Source organism: Pezoporus flaviventris, unplaced genomic scaffold (genome assembly GCF_033815535.1).
Source record: "Pezoporus flaviventris isolate CSIRO_AGI_PZ_B2104156 unplaced genomic scaffold, CSIRO_AGI_Pfla_v1 ptg000001l, whole genome shotgun sequence".
Taxonomy (NCBI): Eukaryota; Metazoa; Chordata; class Aves; order Psittaciformes; family Psittacidae; genus Pezoporus; species Pezoporus flaviventris.
The window spans coordinates 46,638,203-46,657,220 of NW_026892549.1; the positions used below are offsets into that span (position 1 = coordinate 46,638,203).

At 42.4% G+C, this 19,018-nt stretch overlaps 1 long non-coding RNA gene across 2 annotated transcripts; it reads right to left on the bottom strand.

Annotated features, from left to right (window-relative positions):
- Positions 1 to 402: 402 nt before the first annotated feature.
- Positions 403 to 17,975, bottom strand: LOC133270762 (uncharacterized). 2 transcript variants are annotated; one of them, XR_009743897.1, is made up of 3 exons: positions 17,811 to 17,975; positions 2,953 to 3,086; positions 403 to 814 (listed from the first exon to the last, which is right to left on the bottom strand). It is a non-coding gene; the product is annotated as an uncharacterized LOC133270762 (long non-coding RNA). The 2 variants fall into 2 exon arrangements; XR_009743898.1 differs by having other exon boundaries at positions 403 to 770; positions 17,811 to 17,973.
- Positions 17,976 to 19,018: the final 1,043 nt, after the last annotated feature.

The window sequence follows — 19,018 nt, forward strand, 5'->3', positions numbered from 1 at the left end:
TGATAAGTATCATGTTAACATGGCTGACACTTTCCTTTCCAATCCAAAGGGAAAAAAACCTTGGCTAGTTAGCATGAAAACTTTTCCACTTCAATTGAAGTAGCGAAGGTTTGTTCCTTGTCAGGGTTCATAGAAACAAAATCTGCACATGAACTGGTTCTATTGATGCTCATGGCAAAATTCCAGTAGACTTTATGAGAGCCAAATTCTATCTCCATGAAGGCTTCAAAGAAAGCAACTCTCCATACAGCAATGTGTTGGAGAAATAAGCCCCCCTTTGTGAAGGCATAGAGACCATATCGGCACCATTTAAAACCTCAAGAACAGGTACAAATTTAACCATGACAAATGAACTATAGCTGATAAATTTCAAAGGAAAGATGGGAAGATGATGCTAAAGAATATGTTTGAGTATTAGGTTTATTAGCAGTTTGTTAATATCAGTGAACAGCAGCAGTCTTTCTGAGGTTTTCGGGGTGTTGCTGTGGCTCTAGAGGAGCAGAGCCAGGGGCTTTGTGTAATCTGTTGGCTCCTACCTGCTATCCTCCATATGCCAAGATGGCTCTTGTCAAGTCTTGGAGGGCGTGCAACTTGATCTGTGGTTTCTTCTATCCCTGTGGCCCTGCAGGCCCATTCTGCCTCCCTTTTTCCATAAAGGTTCAGCTAGATTCTCAGAGTACAGAACCAGTGCAATCATTCTTGTAGTGTAGATTTCTGGAAGAGGCAGACCCAAGCAGTCCTTCATGATGTGCTTTGCATTTGAAGTTTTGCTAAAACGGAAGTAAGTTTCATGAGACTTCCAGTTATAATGATCCTGAGAGAGATGGAAAAAAGTAGGTTAGGCATTGGAGGGGAAAAAGCAAATCAAAACCCTTAATCAATTTGGAGTTTGTCAATTTGTGGCTTACTAACTACACAGGAAATTATTCTATCCTTACATGCTTTCACCATTTTGGCTTTATCTGCTGTCATCAGCAAATTTATCAAATGAAGTTCTGTTATATGTGCCTAAGAATTACTGAATTACTGTACAGCACAGCTAGGACCTGAGCCATGGTGTTCTCCAATAGACCACCTACAACAGGAAGTTCAGGCTGTGAATTAATCATCAAGATTTTGCCCACTTTTAATCTGGCAACGCTCTACGTGACTTCAGTGGGGACTTGAACTGATGGCTTCTTGAATGCAAGAGGGTTTTATGGATTAGGTCCAGGCAAGTCCTGCCCTAGGCAAAGGTAGGGTAAGCATTTGCTTAGGGCAGCAGATTTGCTGGGCAGTGACTGTGAGCATGCAGCTTGCTTTGCCTAAAAGCAAACCCATGTAATGCCAGGCTGCTGCTGCTACCACAGTGCTAGAGTCTTACTTGAGAGTAGCTGTTGTGGCTTTTATCCCTCCTTTTATCCAAGTGACAGCAGGAGCAGCAAGACTATGTCTACAGAGCTTTTTCTTCCCTCTCTTGTCAGTAATGCTCTTTTCCATTGCATCTCTTCTTCCCACAGCCACAGCTGCCCTTCAGCCCTGCAATCAGTCTGTTTTGCCTGCAGTGCTGAGGAGCAGGTGGAACAGCCCTGGCCCAGTCTTCTGCATTTACAGATTTACAAAGGGTGACCATTTAGAAGTGCTTCAGGGATACTTCACATTTTTTTCTATGGGGCCCAGTGTGTGTGGTGGGCTATGGAATACAGAAATTGGAAAAATATGTGCTTTTAGGGTACTTCCTATAGTTAGGGCACTTCTCAGATCCAGTTAGATCCACAGAGGCAGTCCTGACCACATAAAACACAAGTGTTCTACACACAAGCAGTGTTACGCATAGTAACATAGTAGGGCTAAGAGATGTGACTAAGATGTCTGTTGACAAGGCTGCATGCTAAAGCCATCATATTCACACCTGTATTCAATGTGGGTTGTATCACAGTGGCTTCTCAAGACTGTGGGTCACAGACTAGAGTACCTGTGTTGGTTTGTTGCATCTCATGTATGACCATTATTATTGTGAAACATTTGTTTTTTTTCTTAGTTGTGAAGTGAATGGATTTGACGTGTACTAGTACAGGGATCAAATGTCTTAGGAATAAAAGGCAATTGTAGCTTGTTACATTTCTGTTTAAAATGTTTTTTCCATTTGCTTTTTCTCTTTGTGTAATTGATCTCTTTAGAAAGGGAGGTGCACCATGAACAGGAACATGGCCCTGGCCTCAGGTAGGTCAGGTAGTTGCTACACTTAAAGAGATAATACCTGTGTTACTGTAGTATTCCAATTGGTCTACAGTTCTCTTATGCTGTATTTTCTGTGAATACATAAATCTGGCTTCTCCTAGCTCAAGAAATTTTACTCTTCCTCACATGAGCCCTTAAGTCATCACCAGCAGAGATTAATTTCACAGTGAAGGGAGTTGCTGTAAAATGTAAAATATGAGGACTCTTTAAAAAACCTGGGGTTTCCCTCAGAATTTCTAGCATACTTTGCTGTAGGAGAGGCAACAACAGACACACATCTCAAACAAATTATGCTATCCTAGCTGGGCAAGTCCATCTCAGCCTGAGATGCATCCCCATGCATGCAGAGGTTAGGGGAATGTCTGCCCTAGAAAGGGTGTAGATAAAATAGTGGCTTTAAGACTGTTTTCTATTAGTGTGCCTTGAATGAGGTGAGTGACAAGGACCCTGACACATGAGTTGTCTTCAACCACTTGGGAGAAAGCCAGAATAGAAATATACAGTATTTCTCTAGGGAAACTCTGCTTTCTTGCAACAAATAAAGAAGTGGTTTCCCTATAATCCTTGTAATTGGGGTGTTCATATACTTTCTTCAATGTAAGGTTAGGGTGCCATATTCTGGATCTCAATGACCAAAAGTTAAATTTTTAGCATAACTGTTCCTATAGCAATGCATAATATGGTGAACTATCATGATTCTTATGGGAGGTACAGCAGAGATTCAAAATCCACCTCAAGGCAGGATGAAAAATACACAAAAAGCTGATGCTTTCTTCCTAGCCTCTCTGACTCCAGTGGAACTGCAGTGCTGAACCTGGGAGGGAAGTTTTGATCTGCATCCTGCAGGCTTAAGTTTTTCTGTGTAGCTGAATCAAAATACGATCAGGTTAGGGCCGTAGTGCAGAGTGCTGCTGTTGTGAACTCACAGGAAAAAGCTCTGTCTTTGACTGTGGCTCTAATTTATATCACAAAGCTGCAGTGCATTGTATAAATGAGTCTGTTCTATTCCCAGCTGTGAAACTCTGATGGAATGTGCTATTCAAAGTATTATATTAAATCAGTATAACAGATGTGGCTTAAAAAAGCCATACACAAATCCTAGAACTAGCAGGTTTACCAATTCATCTGACATTGAATAACACAGATACAATGATTTTTCCCTTCAGAATTCCATTCTTTTTTTTTGAGTGTTTTGCTTCCCAAACAATAATGTTAAGATGCTCTAGTTTTAGCTACAGCAGACATGTATCTCTCTTATAATGTTAGACCATTCATGATCACATTTTGATTTTCATTGAAAAGAAGGATTATTTAAACATTAGTTAACATTCTGAAATGGATAATATTTAGTCCCTAAGAGCTTCCTAGGTAACTGCAAAGGAAAGTAAGAGTCTCAGCCTCTCACTTGTGTTCCCAGCTCCTGTGATGGAGTTCCTGTTCTTTAACCCCCAGGCCAGCACTGGGATGGGAGGACCTATTCAGATATTTATTTCCTTCAGTGCTCAGGTGTGCATTTCTTCACCCTTTTCATACTTTGTTCAAAGGAATTTTCTCACTAAGCTACTTATCTTGCTTTGGGAATTTTTAGTAGGAACAAGAGGGGCAAGGAACTGTTCAGTGCAAACATGCTCTGCTTTTATAAGTGGGATGTGAATACACTGTGAGCACTTCTGCCTGGCCTTCAAACTATTGTAGTCTGTCAACTGCATTTCAGCATCATCTTGTGGAAGTGCCCCCTGCTGCCATGTACAAAGACTTACAACATACTACAACACTACAACTTTTAACTTTATTTTATACAGTGTCTTTCATTCTACATGTGCTCGAAGTGCTTTACAATATACAAACAGCAATAGAAAATGTACAAAACAAATATGTCTTCAAACAGAGAAGCTGCTTTCTTCAGTTGGCAAAAATGACACTTTCCACAACAGAATAGCAAGAGAAATGAGCCTGTACTGGCAGAACCATTCCAAATTCTCCCCAGCTTAGGATAAATTTCATCCGAGCATGATTGCTCTTCATGACTTTATAATGAATTGAGCCAAACATAAATTAAGAAAACAGAGATTTAGGTGAGAATAGCAATCTAAATTTACTTCCAAAGCCTGTCACTGATTCTCTGCTTTGCATTTCTTTAGCAATTCTTCTCCAGCGCTGTGCCACATAGTTATTAAGTAGTGCTTAATTAAATTTCATTAATGTTGTGAGAAGGGGCTGTAACAGCAATTGCTTTTGATAATTGTCAGTTGTGTGAGTACTGCTAGTTTATATCTTAGAAGGTTATGCATTTTACAACTAAAAATCCAGCATTTGTGCTACATCAGATCTGTTTTAAATGCTACTAAAACAGATGTGTGTAAATTCAGAATCATGTATAATTGAAATAATAAATCTGTATGGGACAGCTATGGAAAACATGCATTTTCAGTATCAGAGTATGTCTCATTGAGACAGTGATTGTAATGAGAGGTTTGCTTGGGAAAAAAATAACAAGGTAACTCAAAGTAGGACCAGATGCTGACCTGAATGTAGGTGGGCCTGAGAGCAAAGGAGGAAACAATTTGAGCAAGGGAAACCAGAGCAGGGTCTGAGAAAGGAAATGGAAAATCTATTGCCAGTGCCAAGGAGAGGAAGAAGACATAAGGAGCATTGGGGAGGCTGAGCATGGAGGAAAAGGAAGGACTGAGGAATGAGTGGGGACAAAACTGAACTGGACATGGGCTGCAGGGGAGTGTGGGGATGGACTTGTAGAGATTGGTCAGAGGGCTCTGGACCTGGTAGCCTGAGGATTGAGCACAGGGACTCTATGCCATATCTGGGGACAAAGTCCAGTTGTCAAGGCAGCATTCAGCTCCCTCAGTCCAGGAAGCTCTCATTTTTCCCCCACTCTCTTCTGCCTCACGAGCTGTGCATCTTCTGCTTGCTGCAACAAATGGTGTCTCGTGTCCTATAGGCCACTGTCACTTTTGTCCTGGAGCAGGTATAATCTTTGCACTGAGGCTTGGATCTTGGTGTGGGGAGAACATGGAATTATGTCAACTGAGAGTTATACCTTGATGCATGTGGAAAGGAGGGAAATGTATTTTGTAAATGCAGTAATTACATCTTGCACTTCATATTTCTTGAAGGCTCCAGTTTGTAAATTCAATTAAGTTCCTCTAACAAAGCAGCATGAGTGTGAGTGTGTGTAAGGAATACATATGCGTTGGGGTAATTGTCTTTGGCAAGGGGCTGAGCAACACATTGCAGGAGGGGGACAGCAATAGCCAGTGTTAAGTGTTACTCTCCAGGATGGTTAACTTCAGTACATCTGCAGGTATTTGTAGTGCAGAGACTGGATATTAGCCTGTGTAACAATACCATCTTGTGCTGCAGTTCTGTTTGCTCTTGCAAACTGAGCAGGGCCACATCTGTGGGGGATCTTTGACAGGAGTTCTGCAGAGGTCACTGACATGCCACGGATTCATGTTTGTTCAGTAAGTGACACTTTTATCCTGATGTCCCACTAAGCCAGCACACCAGAATGTCTTCCTTTGCCACTGTGCAGTATCTAGCTGTGTGTATGTTTTAGGCTCAAAGTACAAAGTGCAGACACTGACTGGTTTTGATTGTTAAGAGATTTTGTATGGAACTGGTTAGAAAACTGGGCTGTTAGCCCTCATGCATTGCCAAAGTTGTGTTTAGATAACTCTGCACTGCCTGTAGAAATCTCTTCCAGTTCTTCACTTATTCATTACTAACCTAAGCTGAGCTCCAGTGTTGTTTTTCCCAGTTTTATGGGGGTTACGCAAGAATTTTTGTAAAGAGGCATTTGTGTCTTGCCCGAGATGGGGGCTCTGCAGTGGGAACAACTGCAATAAGCCTGGCTTGCATATCTACAGATTAAACGCAGAAGTTAAATTGTAAGTGGGCAGGCAGCCCCTCTTCACAGCAACACAGGACCTAATGCGAGCTCTCAGGGCCAAGCCCACAACAGGCCTCTGGACCATCAAGTAAATCACTGTAGAATCTAGGGAGACAGAAGAGCTCTGTATGAGCTTGTGATACCTTTTTCAGCGCTGTAGTTTGCGCGGTGTGTATGTTCTGCTAGTCCTCACCTATGCAATACAGATACTGTATAGCTGCTGTCTGGGACTCCAAGAGGCTCTGGGGGGAGGAATGGTGTCATTTTGACAGTGAGATGCTATGTCTGGTTGGATGGCCAGTGGGTACTCAGGAACCCATTTCTCCATCATCAGCAAGCTGGGCAGGAATTGGCACAGGAGTTTGTGTGAAAATTTTAAATCAGCTTTGCACTATACTCACTTTTGCCAATCCCCTAGAATAAATTTGAGGGGCTCAATTTTTATTCTCCTTTATGTCCAGATTGTTAGAACTCACACTGGGACTTTATGGCCACTTAAGCATTATAATGGTATTGCTATGTCCTTTCCCCCCAGGCCTTCTGCACCGTGGGAGAGGCATAAAAAGGAGTACACTGAACCCCAGCTCGTAGCTCAATAGATGGCTGGCATTACCACAGGACATAAAAAGGCTGAAATGGAGAGTGAAAGGGGGAGTTCGGTGTAATATTGCCAGCAACATGTTACTTGCTCAACACTGTTACCAACGCTGTGGAATCAAAGCACAGCCCTGGCTACACAGGAATGGAGGGGCTTTCACTCAGGCTATGGAGTAGGAATAGCTTTATGCACTTAGGAACCTGTGCTGGGTTGGAACTGGAAGCCCGAAGATGAAAATGTTTGGGACTAGTCATTGTCCTGCAAGAATTACCCAGGCTTCCACATGTTACCAATTCAAAATGGAGTAGGCAGGCTCTTGTGTTCAAAAAAAAGTTTTGGTTACAGCCCCTTGTTAGTTTAATTTTAGTTCTTATGAATTGACATATGGCAGGCATGATTTTTAATTAGAGCTTTAGCTGCGTTTTACTGGTAGGGTTGCAGAGCACTGTGGAATTTACATTAGGAAAAAAATGCTCTGTTGGTGGAGTACAAGGCTGTTTAGTAATCAGAGTGGAAAGTTAACTTTGAAACAAATTGGCAACTGATCAGATAAAATTCAAATCGGTAACATTTGTGTTGGAAACCAGCTCAAACCTGGGAAAAATGGAATCTAAGGTATTCTGTTCCTCTTGCTGAGGAACTGACCGATGAACACTTTGTGCACATCAAACTTCATGTGTAACACCGCCTAAAAACAAGCTTAATACTTTTATAGGGTTATCTGGGCACTTATCTGATTCCTTTTCACATTGGTGTAAAACTGTTACTTTGAAGAGAAGTTTCCTTACATACTTTACAAAACAAACAAGCCTCCTTTGTCAGTCAAAAACTAAAGGTCAAAAGTTCCCTCCCAGTTTGTTTTTCTTTTGGATCAACAGGGTGTAATGCAGAGATATGGGGAGATATTTGCTCCTCTGTGTCTGTATCAGATTCCCATCTTCCCCATTCATTGTGTAAACTCTTTTGCGTACTGAAAGAGTTAATGATGTGTTCAGGCCTCAACCAGCAAATGCATTTAAAGCTCAGTCCAGCACTCACATGGTTTGTATTCTTGCTCTGCTGGAGTGGTGTGTTCATGGCATCTGGTTCCCTGGCAACAGCTTTCATTGGCTCAATCAAAGCCTTTTCTTCTTAAGAAAGCTCCCACTGTGACACCCTACCACCACCACTAATCACCATCTTAACTGAGTGTTTAAGATGCAGCTGGTATGAAAAATAGTGCTTGTGCATGTGAGAAGATTAAGAGGCTACCTTGCATAGTACACCTGCCCTGAAGAGTGCTCTCACTCGGTGGTGTTGGGCACACTGGGGGCTGTCTGCTTTCCTACTAGAAGAGATGAGGCATCAGTACATGAAGAGTCTGCTTAGAAATAATCTTTTGTCAGGCAGAAATCCATAAACCTTTGTGTCTTGTGAATAGTCATTTCCTCTTTGCAGCTGAGATGGCATTTGGGCCTCTGTGCTATTGACGAGGGGCAGAAGTGGGTGTAGGGGGTGTACAATAAAATCCATATTGTTGAAGCTGTCTCCACTGACAAGGAGGAAGCAGGAAGAAGTCTCCCAACATGTGAACAGGAGAACAATGGGAGCAAAGAATTCACATTAAGCCTCCTCAAGGGTTACATATGTTGGGATTTCTGGAGGTTCAAACTTTGCATAAAAGTTGAGAAAGCCTCTAGCAATCACGTCTGCCTACATCTGGCAGAATTTGGGGTTCAGATCAGTAAGCCTGGGCATTAGCCCACCCGGCATTTTGCTTCTGCTGTTAGAAATGTTATCTTTTTGAATTACCGAAGCTCTCATCAATTCAGTAGCTGACAGAAATTCTTCCCTTATTTTGCTAGGTTTGGAGATTATCTTGGAAGGTGCTCTGTAGCCATCAGAGACTGTTGCACTCCACAGGAATGATGCAGCTAGAGCAGAGATGTAGGTGAGTGTAAGCACAATGACAGACAGTGTGTGTGTGCATTGTAATCTCTGTGCTATGCTGGTACTTGTTTACCAGGCAGAGCACACAGGCCAGACAACCCTCTCCTTTGCTTATCTCTGTGTTGTTAGGCAGGAGAGGGAACATGGATTTAAGAATGTGGGCTGGATAGTATGTAACAACTTCAGCAGTATGGATGTAGTCATGAAATACCCTGCCAGAAACTGAATTTGTGCCTGCTTTGGTTAGGTTTTAAGGTAAACTGTAGTCCCCTCATAGAGCTTTTCCCTGAGCTATCCCTTGTTTTAAAACAGTAAGTGAACGTATCCCTTTGAAGCTGAGGAGAGGGGAGAAGGAAACCTTGTCTTGTGAGACACTATGCTGTATTTGGCATAGACACTGAGGCAATATGTGCCTGAGAAAGAAGACAGGGAGGACAGTCTTGTGGTTAAGCTACTATATTGAGACTTGGAATTTGGGTGTAGCCTCCATCTCTGTGTGGCCTTGGGAAGTTTTGGGTATAGGCAAAATAGGCAATTATCAAGGGCAGCCAAACCAGAAGTGAATCTGTGGTGAATCCTTTGGCTGTGGCAGAGCCCAGGGAAGCTGTCTTGGTAGCTGCTGCTGCCAGGGCAGAGCAGAGTGAGCAGGGTAGAGCCCAGCTGCCATTGAACCCTTGTCTTTTCAGGACAGCTGGAGCAGCAAGTGCAACTTAGCAAGGCTCAGGACTCAGCTCTTGCTCTCTGCCCTGGCCTTTCCTTGAGGCTGAAAAGTCCTGAAATAACTTAATGGTGTAAGTGCAGAGCTACAGAGATTTGAATCAAAGGGCGACACACCTAAGCCTATAGTCAGTCTCTAACACTGGCTAATAGGGGATGCCAAGGAGGAGCAATAGGAGAGAGGCAAACCTGGGGTGAATCTTCTCTAAAATTCACTCCGCACCTCTAACAATTAGCTTGGTGGGTTCCTGAGCCTGCACTGGGTCTTTTTAGTAACAGACTTCCTGTGATTGTTTTCTGTGATTGTTTGTAGGTGCTTTGTGAGCTCAGCATTAGGCTGACACTAGCCCCTTTTGCTAGGGCAGCAAAACTAAGTTTGGCCCAAACAGAGGAGAAGCCCAGCTTCTTAAATTCCAAGTGTCTAATTCACTGTCTCAAGACAGCTGCAGAAACTTTGTTTGGGCTGCAGCATTCGCTGCCTGCATCAACACTGCTGCAACTTGCTGCAACCCTGAGCATCCTGGTTCTCCCAGACACCACAGGAATACAGGCAAGGGACTGGAAATGTAGTGACATCGTACAGCCACAGCTATGGGACCAGTAGGGTACAATAGCTGCACAACTTGCCAAGTGGGAATAAGTCTTCTTTCATTCAGAAGGCTCTTACAAAAATAAAACCTTAATATATGAGAGATGTTTAGTAGCTGCGTGGCTAAAAGCCACCCTGAAAAGCCTATGCATATTTTTAAAATATAAAGCATATTTTAAATGAAGAAATTCAAAAGCTGAAATTAGAAATGACAGCAACAAAGAATGGCATTCTGAATATGGTAGGTCTGTTTTCTTCAGTCACTTGCAACTGTTCATTACATTTATTTAAACTGATTAATACCCATTCAGAAAAAAAAGGAGACCATGGCAGGTACTAGAACTATAAAACCAACCTGTTTTCAACATTAAATATCTGCTTTGGTAAATTTACTTTGGAGACTGGGGGGTGGGGTTGTTGTTGTTGCTTCCCCCACTCCTGGAATGTTTCAAAAGACCAGGGAAGTGCATGTGCATGCATGTGTGTGAGGAGTTACACTTTTTCTGCTGCACTTCAATCTTGACCTTTGGACTGATTGATGAGCCTCAAAGCAGGGAGATTGGAAGATGTCACTGCTCCAGTGTATCTCATATCTGCTTTGGTTCAATTATGATTTTGGAAAACATTCTTTATTTGTCTGCTGCTTTGCTATGAACTGTGGAGCAATGAAGTTCTGGAAATCACCTATGGACATACAGGGATAGGGATCTTCCGCTACTTTAGGGTTTTCACAAGCTTCCTTGGCCATGCAGATGGATAGATGAAAACACATGAACTTGGCAAAGTGCAGAAGGAATGAGACTGTATGCTGTATCAGTCTTCTCCTTCACATAACCGAGCAGGTACCTCTCTGAAAAAATCTGAGGTCCTTCTTCCACTTGGCAAGACGTTCATTTAAAGAAGATAAAAGGCTCTTGATTTGCAGGTCAAAGGTATTCAAGTGTACAGAACACACTCCTGCTACACAGATGATGGCTGAAAGGTGGAGATTATTTTGTTCCTTAATTAGTTGAGTAAAAGGACTTTTAATGTAGAGTTTGTGTTATTATCTAACTTGCTACTTTTTAGATTACCGAAGAGCTTTCAAAAAGCCAGTGGAACCTTTACTCTGCCCCTTCTAATCATAGTCTGTACACATGTGCCTCTGATCATGTGATCACTGTGTCTAGTGGATCAGCAGCACGACTTCTTTGTTTCCAGAGAAGGATCAGAGGGTAAGTGTGAGGCATATACAGAACTGCAAACCTCTGAGAAAAAATGTAAATGCTGGCCCTCTGCATAGGACTGAATTTCACCCCAAGTAAACCTCGAGCAGGGTCATATAATATATTGGTCTCGAGTCATGGTAGTAGATTTATGTTATGTCAGTGAATGGGGCTGTCTCTGGCACTGCTGCCTAACCTCTAGCAGAAGTTCTGTGGTGTGAATAAAGGCCAGAGGCCTGTTGTAAAAATGATGATTTAGGTGGTTGATTGGGACTCCAGAGATCTGGTTGCTTTTCCTGCCTCTTTCTGACTTCTCTTTAGAAAGTAACTCAATCTTACTCTCTAAATTAGGGATAATATTTCCTCACCTCACAGGGACGTTTTGGGAATAGATGTGTTAACTAGTGCAAAGCTTTTGGGGCTTTGGAGCTGAACAGCTAAGAAAAACCAGCACAGAATGGAAAAGCATCATTGTTCACGCAGAGTTGCAATAGTTTGTAGTGGATGAAGCTGGCGCCCCATGCTGAAGAGCTGAGATTAAAAAGAATATTGAAGAGCTTCTTTGTATGCACAGCACTGTCAGTCCTGTGCCTGGAGTGAAGCAGGGGCTCTTGCCAAAAAAATGAATGTGGGGGCAGTACCTGGTCAGAGACTGAAACAGTATATTATACCACACAACCCGGAGGCTGAAGGAAGGTTACATTAGGCAAACTTTGCTTTGCTGCTTCATGATATTTGAGAGCTTTGCTTTCCAGCCTTTGATTGTTTTGTTTTAAGCAACATAGTTTTTAGCATGGAACTGATGATATAGATCTCACAGTGCACCTGGAGCTTTACAGGAAAGTGTGCAGATAAGGTCTCAGCCCCTTAGATCTTACAAACTGGGCCTTTTTAATTCTCTCATGAACCTCATTAGATTAAGTAATGTAAGGAATCCTGGTCTTACAGCAGTGACCCATAATTCAGCATTGGGTTAGGCATAAATCTGTAATACGCTTCCATGGAGTTCCAAACTGAAGAAATGCCCTTTATATTTGTTTGTTTTGCTTGGTTTGGGGGGGGGGGAGTTTTTTTGGCTTCTTTGCATGCCTTAGTCCAGTATGACCTTTTACCCAGCAGGAGTTCTATGACCTTTTTACTGACTGGCGCCCAACAAATTAGGGGTCAGCAGAAACAGGAGTAACCAGCCCCACTTTTGAAACTGTTAATATGTGTCTTTGTAGGCTCAGTGACATTTCTACACTGTATCCTGATAATGAAGCAAAATCAATTCTCTCCCTGTCCTTGAGCAAGGACTGGTGAATTAAATTGAGTGATAGAAAAAATGTTTTGATTTTTTAAGAAAGGTTTTCTGTTATCTAAAACCTCTTCCCTTTTAGACACTCTTTGGGTGTCTGATTTTTTCATTTCTTTCAAAAACATTTCCTTCTCTGAATACCCAGCCTGCTGGAAAGAAAACAGATTTCAGTCCCACCAATAATATTTATGAGCACATCATCAGCTTTGCATAGGAATACTTAATAAGCCCACCAGCACTCGACAGTAGCTAGGTCCTGCCTCAGCATTCAGCAGTATACAGACAAGACAGGAGAAATGATAGGGCTGAAGCAGGCTAGATCACAGATGGGAGGCTGCAGTGGGGAATGGACTCAATGCCCTCTGGAATTGGACATCATGCTGGAACTTTTCACCCAGCATTTTAGCAAACAGCAGGAATTGATGCTTTCACACTAGGAATCAATTAAAGAAACCCAAATTATTGCCATTTGAATAAACAATTATTTCTTTTTCACCCTCACAGAAGCTTGTTAAGATGAACTAAAAGCCAGCACTAATTAAATGATCTGATAGCACAAATCGTATCAGAAATGTTTCATCTAGTTTAATTAATTCTTGCCAGAAATCACTGTTACTCTTAGCATATGCCGCATGATATTTTAAATGATTTTTTTTAACAGTTTCCATTTATATCTCTTTCTAGTACTGCTGGGATTCTCACTCTCTGCAGATAAAGTGGGAGTGTTTACAGAAGCTCTTACTGTCAGGGAGATTTTTAACCCTGGAGACAGACAGTATGGCAAATACCTTGTAGGTCAAGAGAAGGGACATTTACACCTGAATCTAAGAGGATTTTTTAACTGCATGAGGAGACAAATAATAAATATGTTTTCCCCTCCATCCTGGTTAGCTCTTAATTTGCTGGTAACAAATTCTCTGATGAAAATGCAGTGGCTATCACTAGGAAGGACAGCTCTAGAACTCAACACTGTGCAGTCTCACTAGCCTTTTTTCTCTTATACATGAAATGCAGGCAGATCATGTTGGTTATCGCTAGCCAGCTCTACTGTAGGGCATTTCTTTGTCAAGCAGAACAGGTCTTAGCCTGATTTCCTGAGCCAGTTGACAGAGATTTGTACCCAGAACTTGGGATTGTGTGTACGGTCTGCAGCTCACACCTGAGTCAGGAAAGTATTTCTAAGGGGCATGAGGATGCTGTTGTCAGCTTGCTGTAGGACAGCTTCTGCATTTTGGCTCTTTGTATATGGTAATGGAAAATTTCTTCTCCTTATGAGATAATCTGGGAAAGCCCAAACTGTAGGAATGTGCCTGTTTTCAGAGACCTGATTCTGGGCCTCAGGGACTGGAGGAGGTTTGGATTCAAAACTCAGTGTTGTGGTCTACCTCTTGATCTTGAACTAGTGTTCCATGACACACTAGTACATACTGTGTCCATACGAAGGTAGGAACAACCATAAATAGTGTTTAGCTTTGTAGTCTTCAATGTCTGTGTTTATCTCTCACTTGATACTGCATTCATTGCTCAGCCAAAACTCCAAATCAAGGGGTTGTAAGTGATCACAGAACAAGCCCTCACATGCTACAGCTGTGTTGGAATTGCAATACTAGGATTTGCCTTCGGTTGTAGTCACAGGACAGTGCTGTGCAGACTGGCTACAGATATTCTTACCACCAGGAGAACAGAGGCTTGCTGTAGAGACTGCTACTTTGGAAGTGAAGACCAGAAAAATAAGAGAATAGCATTATTTTCCATCTGACTTTCCTGGGGACAAGTGACAGGCTTTAAAGTTTAAAATAGCACTATTAAAGCAGTATAAAAATGTACATATTCAAGACATGTCAGTAAGATGGGACATTGTCACAGAATAATGGGTGCTAGCTAGTCAGCATTCAAAGTAGGACAAAAAAGAGGAAGATGCTAATGTGATTCTCAGCTTCCTAGGGAGCAGAGAACGAGAAATAAATGGAGAAAAGGGCCAGCCCAACACTTCTGAGTGTACCCCTGCCATGGTTAAGAGTGTTTGAGCAGGGTTCTCTATGGCCACACATTTCAGGGCAGCGTTTGTGCTACAGCAGAGATTGCACACTCTCTCCTCTTCTATCCGTGCCTTAACTGACACAGCAGCAAAGTGTCTGTTAGCATCTTACACCTTTCCATCTTGGAAATGTGGTGAGCCACAAACCTTTTCAAAAGCAAGGCCTGAATAGCCCTCCCCATGCCCTCACCAGGGTGGATTGTGCAGGTCAGCTGTGGGAGCTGTTCTGCTCCAGCTGGAGAAGCTGGAGTGCTTGGCTGCTTTGTGGCTGTGATACAAGAAAACTGCTGGGCATGAGAAAGGCTTTGTCTTTCTGGAAGATGGGTTGCCTCTTTCCCTGCCTCCTCTGTTCATATGGGTGCTTCAGTATCAGTAGCATGGCTCCTTTTGGTGTTGACTTTGTGAATTGTGATAATAGCAGCACCTAGAGCTCTTCCTCCCCAGGGCACTACCAGAAATGCACAATGATGCTGGCAGGATGGTGAGTGGGCTCAGTGTTGGAGGGTGGAGCGATGTCCTGCAGTACTCTGCAAGGACAAGGGTTATAAAGTGACTATGTATTAGTCCTGAGGAAGAGACTAGCTGTCTCTTGGACAAAGTGGGTGTCAGCCCACCACTGCCCCCAGTCCCTGGCAGCCTCCCCACAGACCAGTTTCCCTTGCAAAGAGAAGGCTTCAGACTGTCCTGTGGTCATGTGCCCTATTCCCCAAACGTTTGCACTCTGCCTTTGAGACAGCACAGGCTCAGTGTGTTATGGCCATATTGGGGCATTGCTCAAACAGCACAGTTAAGGTTGTGTTTGCTCATATCTTAACTCTTTGTTTACTGGTTTCCAAGGGAATAGCTAGGACTGACATTCTAGAAAGGCACTCCATGCTCCCGGCAACCTTCATGAATTTCTTTGTCAGCAAAATTCGTACTTTTGAAAGTTTATGGGAGGAATATAATATGTGATCACATTGATCACAGCAGTTTACATGGATTGGAGATGCTACTGCAGCTATGTATGACTAAGTGCTACTTTGCAGCCTGGGCACTTCATAACACTTACTGGGTGACAGAGGCAGTACTTGGCTATGTATGTCCTGTTAATAAGGCAGTGTGAGGGATCCCAGAGTAACACCTGCCTGGAGTGGGGCAAGCAGTCATGCATTCACCTTGCACAGGCCCTAGGATAGCTGGCTTGTAGCCAGCCCGGTCTGCAAGCCAGCCCGTGGCATTAGCCAGCAGACATGCACAGTTAGCATAAGCGCTGGGCTGAGCGGGCATTGAAGCATGCCGTTGTACTGGAGTTGTTTTCCTTCTGGCCAGCCTGAAACCCAAGAAAGGCAAATGTATGTGTAGCTGTATCTATGCCCATATACCTCTTCTGGCTTGGTCTCAGTTATTTTTATTGCTCCTTTCTTTTTCTGCTCTCCACAAATACTTTTCCCTATATGCCATTTCTAATCTCATTAAGCAAAACGTTCTATCTGCTGCCTTATTTCCTTTATTACACGGTCTACATGGTGCAGGTGAAGTAGGTTAGACTTTCTCAGTGACATGAGGCAAGCTGTAGGCCAAACTGACTTTTGGATCTCTCTTAAACTGCCCATGGTTCCAAAAGCTCAGCTTCCTGCCTCCACCTGTCAGTCTTAGCCTTGGTCCATCCCTTAGTCTGCCCCTTAATTCCAGCTGAACCTTATAAGGTTGCTTAATGTTTTTCACTCTTTTTGGGTGCATTTCAAATTCAAACTTAGAGTTGCTTCATTTAAGAAGAATTTAAACAAAACATTCAGACTTTTTCCCTTTTGTTTTTTTCTCCAATTGAAGCAGTTCAGAGTAAACTGGAAAATTATTTTGCTTAATTCAAATCCATATTTTGGAGGTTTGGGGAAGGTAGTGGGCTTCCTTTTTGCTCTGCTGCCTAATTATTTAGTCACTTCAATAGTGATCATTTAATGAAATACCCAGCAAGTTACTTCTGAGGGCTGGGGCTGTTTTTTTTCATTGCGGATAAATATTTTCCTTTTATGAACAAGATAGTTTCCTCAGTGTCTGGTTTTCATTTTTAGGGGATAGTCAGCCAACTGACAATCCCACTAGCCAGCACTGATCCCACTCAGCTGGAGACTTTGCAGTATGTGCTATCACACAGACCCCACATGGCAACACTTTGTACAACAACCAAAAAAAGACAGGCAGAAGAGGGCATGTGACACTAAATCCCATCATCTGAAGAGTCCACAGAGACTGGAACATTCCTTATGCATGTTACCCAAAAGCCCAAAAGGTGATGAGTGACACTTCCCACTTTCATTTCTTTGGGAAGATTCGGTGTCATCACACATGTCTCTACTTTGCCACTAGTTTTTGACTATTTCCTGACAGAAAGTAAAGCGCCAGCCTTCTCTGCCTCTTAATGATCAATTATTTTTAATTGGAACCTCTTGCATTGTGCCAAATTTGAGAGGCCCCCGTCAAGATCAGGGCTCCAGCAAGATGGGAACAGTACCACCACATACATGGGGATAATAGAGACATTTTTTGTCGCAAAAAGCATGATCCTATTTAGAGAAGGGCCAAAAAAGAAATGGAGGTAAGGATGATTGGAAGGATTTGCAGACCATGGGCAAGTCTGGGAACGGTATGACAGTCTCTTGACCCCTAGTCAGCCCTGTCTGAGTCAGAGCCCTCTCTGCTGGCACACACTGTTTCTCATTTACCAATAAAAATGTCATTGTCTGAAGAATTACATTTAAGGACAAATAAAATGGGCTGGTATTGCTACAAGGAACTTCACCAGCTAAATAAGATGTGGCCAGATGGAACTTGTGAAAATAACGGTTATCATGACACAGTCCTTCACAGGGTTGTTTCTATGTATGTAACTCCTTTAATGTCTGTGTTCAAGTAATGTATTGAGGGCAGTGGTGGCATGTTGACCAGAGGACATGTTGTTAATAAAGTTAGTTTTAATGAAAATCGATAGCAAAATGGAAGAGTCATTCAAGTGATATTGCTGTGTCTCTTCAGATTGTTTTCTGAGGAACATTTATTTTCAGTTCTCTTGCTTAGAGGTTTCTATTAAGATTTGATTCAGAATTCTGCGATGTAAGTTCTTTACTTGAGGAAAATGTGAGACATGGAGTTAAAGTGTTAGCGCTGTTAGTTGATGTCGACTCTTAGTCAAATGGCAAAAGCCTGAAGGAATCTCAAAGGTAGAAAGCAAAATCCTTGTCTGTGGGCAGTGATACAAAGCTCTGTGCCTTCACAGCAAAGCAAAACTATTCACCAATTAATTAATCTTTGCAGATAAGGGATTTCTTACCAGAAAAGACAGTTTCTGCCTTACAGCAACTGTAAAGTACAGTCTTTGGCGTCTTATAACACACAGATCCAGGGCTTCAGTTTAGCCTACCATAAAAGCAGAAGGTTACTGTGGGATTTGGCCTGGGCTCTGGAAACCCAGCCCACCTCTTATCCATGCCTTAGAAGAGGAATACGGTCCAGGCATAGGCATTGTTTAGCCCCTGGGGACGTGGGTGCTGTTTGGTCTCTTCCCATGGTTGCTATGAGCTGCTGTAGAGAGGCCAGATCTTTGCCTTCATCTACTTTGTGCCTAAATTCTTTAGCCATCATGAGAGTTGTTTCTGCAAGTCCAATAGCTGATTTACTATCTTCAGTGAGCAGAATGTGTAAAGAAAAACAGTGTGAGTAAATCCTCTCTCTAGAAGGGCTTTCTATCCCCTCGCATAATCCCGCTCTCTCTCCGTTCCAGCCTGGTATGCATAGTTGTATAAGGGTGTCAAATGACATCCCTTTTACTGGCTGTTGGCCCTAATGGAATGCTGCTTTGCACATCTCGTAAAGGAAGGACGGGAAATGCTGCCTGAAACTTTTACATTTCGACCTTAATTTAAGATAAAATAAGATAATCTAAAAATTGAGAGGCAGGAGCATTGCAAATAAGAAATGCGCTTTTCACCATGGATTAAATAAAAAAAGATTCCGTCTTTACATTTATTTTTTGACCCTTTTCAAAGACTGACTTTTCCTTTAGATAATCAAAGCTGGCTTTGAACTAGCACACACAAAAAAATCTTTTCTTTAAAAATAGCCCTATAGATATATATACATATCACAGCCTTTCATTCCTTTCATAGGCGGCTTCATTTTCTGTGGGAATGTGAAAGTTCTGAGCAATCCAGAGCCCGTGCAGGCACCACAACAAACACAGGGAACAGGGTACAGGCACATTACTGCAGTTAACACCAGTGTTTAATTAGCAGAGAGTTGCACTGGGCAAGGGTTTTGATTTTCTCTCTTTGCTTCGTTTTTCGTGAGAGATTTACCTATAGTTGTAACTTGCAGCTGTTACACTAGTATGCACTCACACCACGTGCACGCACACGTATACACATATGGAATATTTGTAAAAGGAAGCCATGTCAGGCAACTGATCTGATTTGTGCTTTAGGTAAATATTTTTGGAAGTAGCTCCTTTGGACTGTCTTCCATAAGTTACATTTTTGTTTG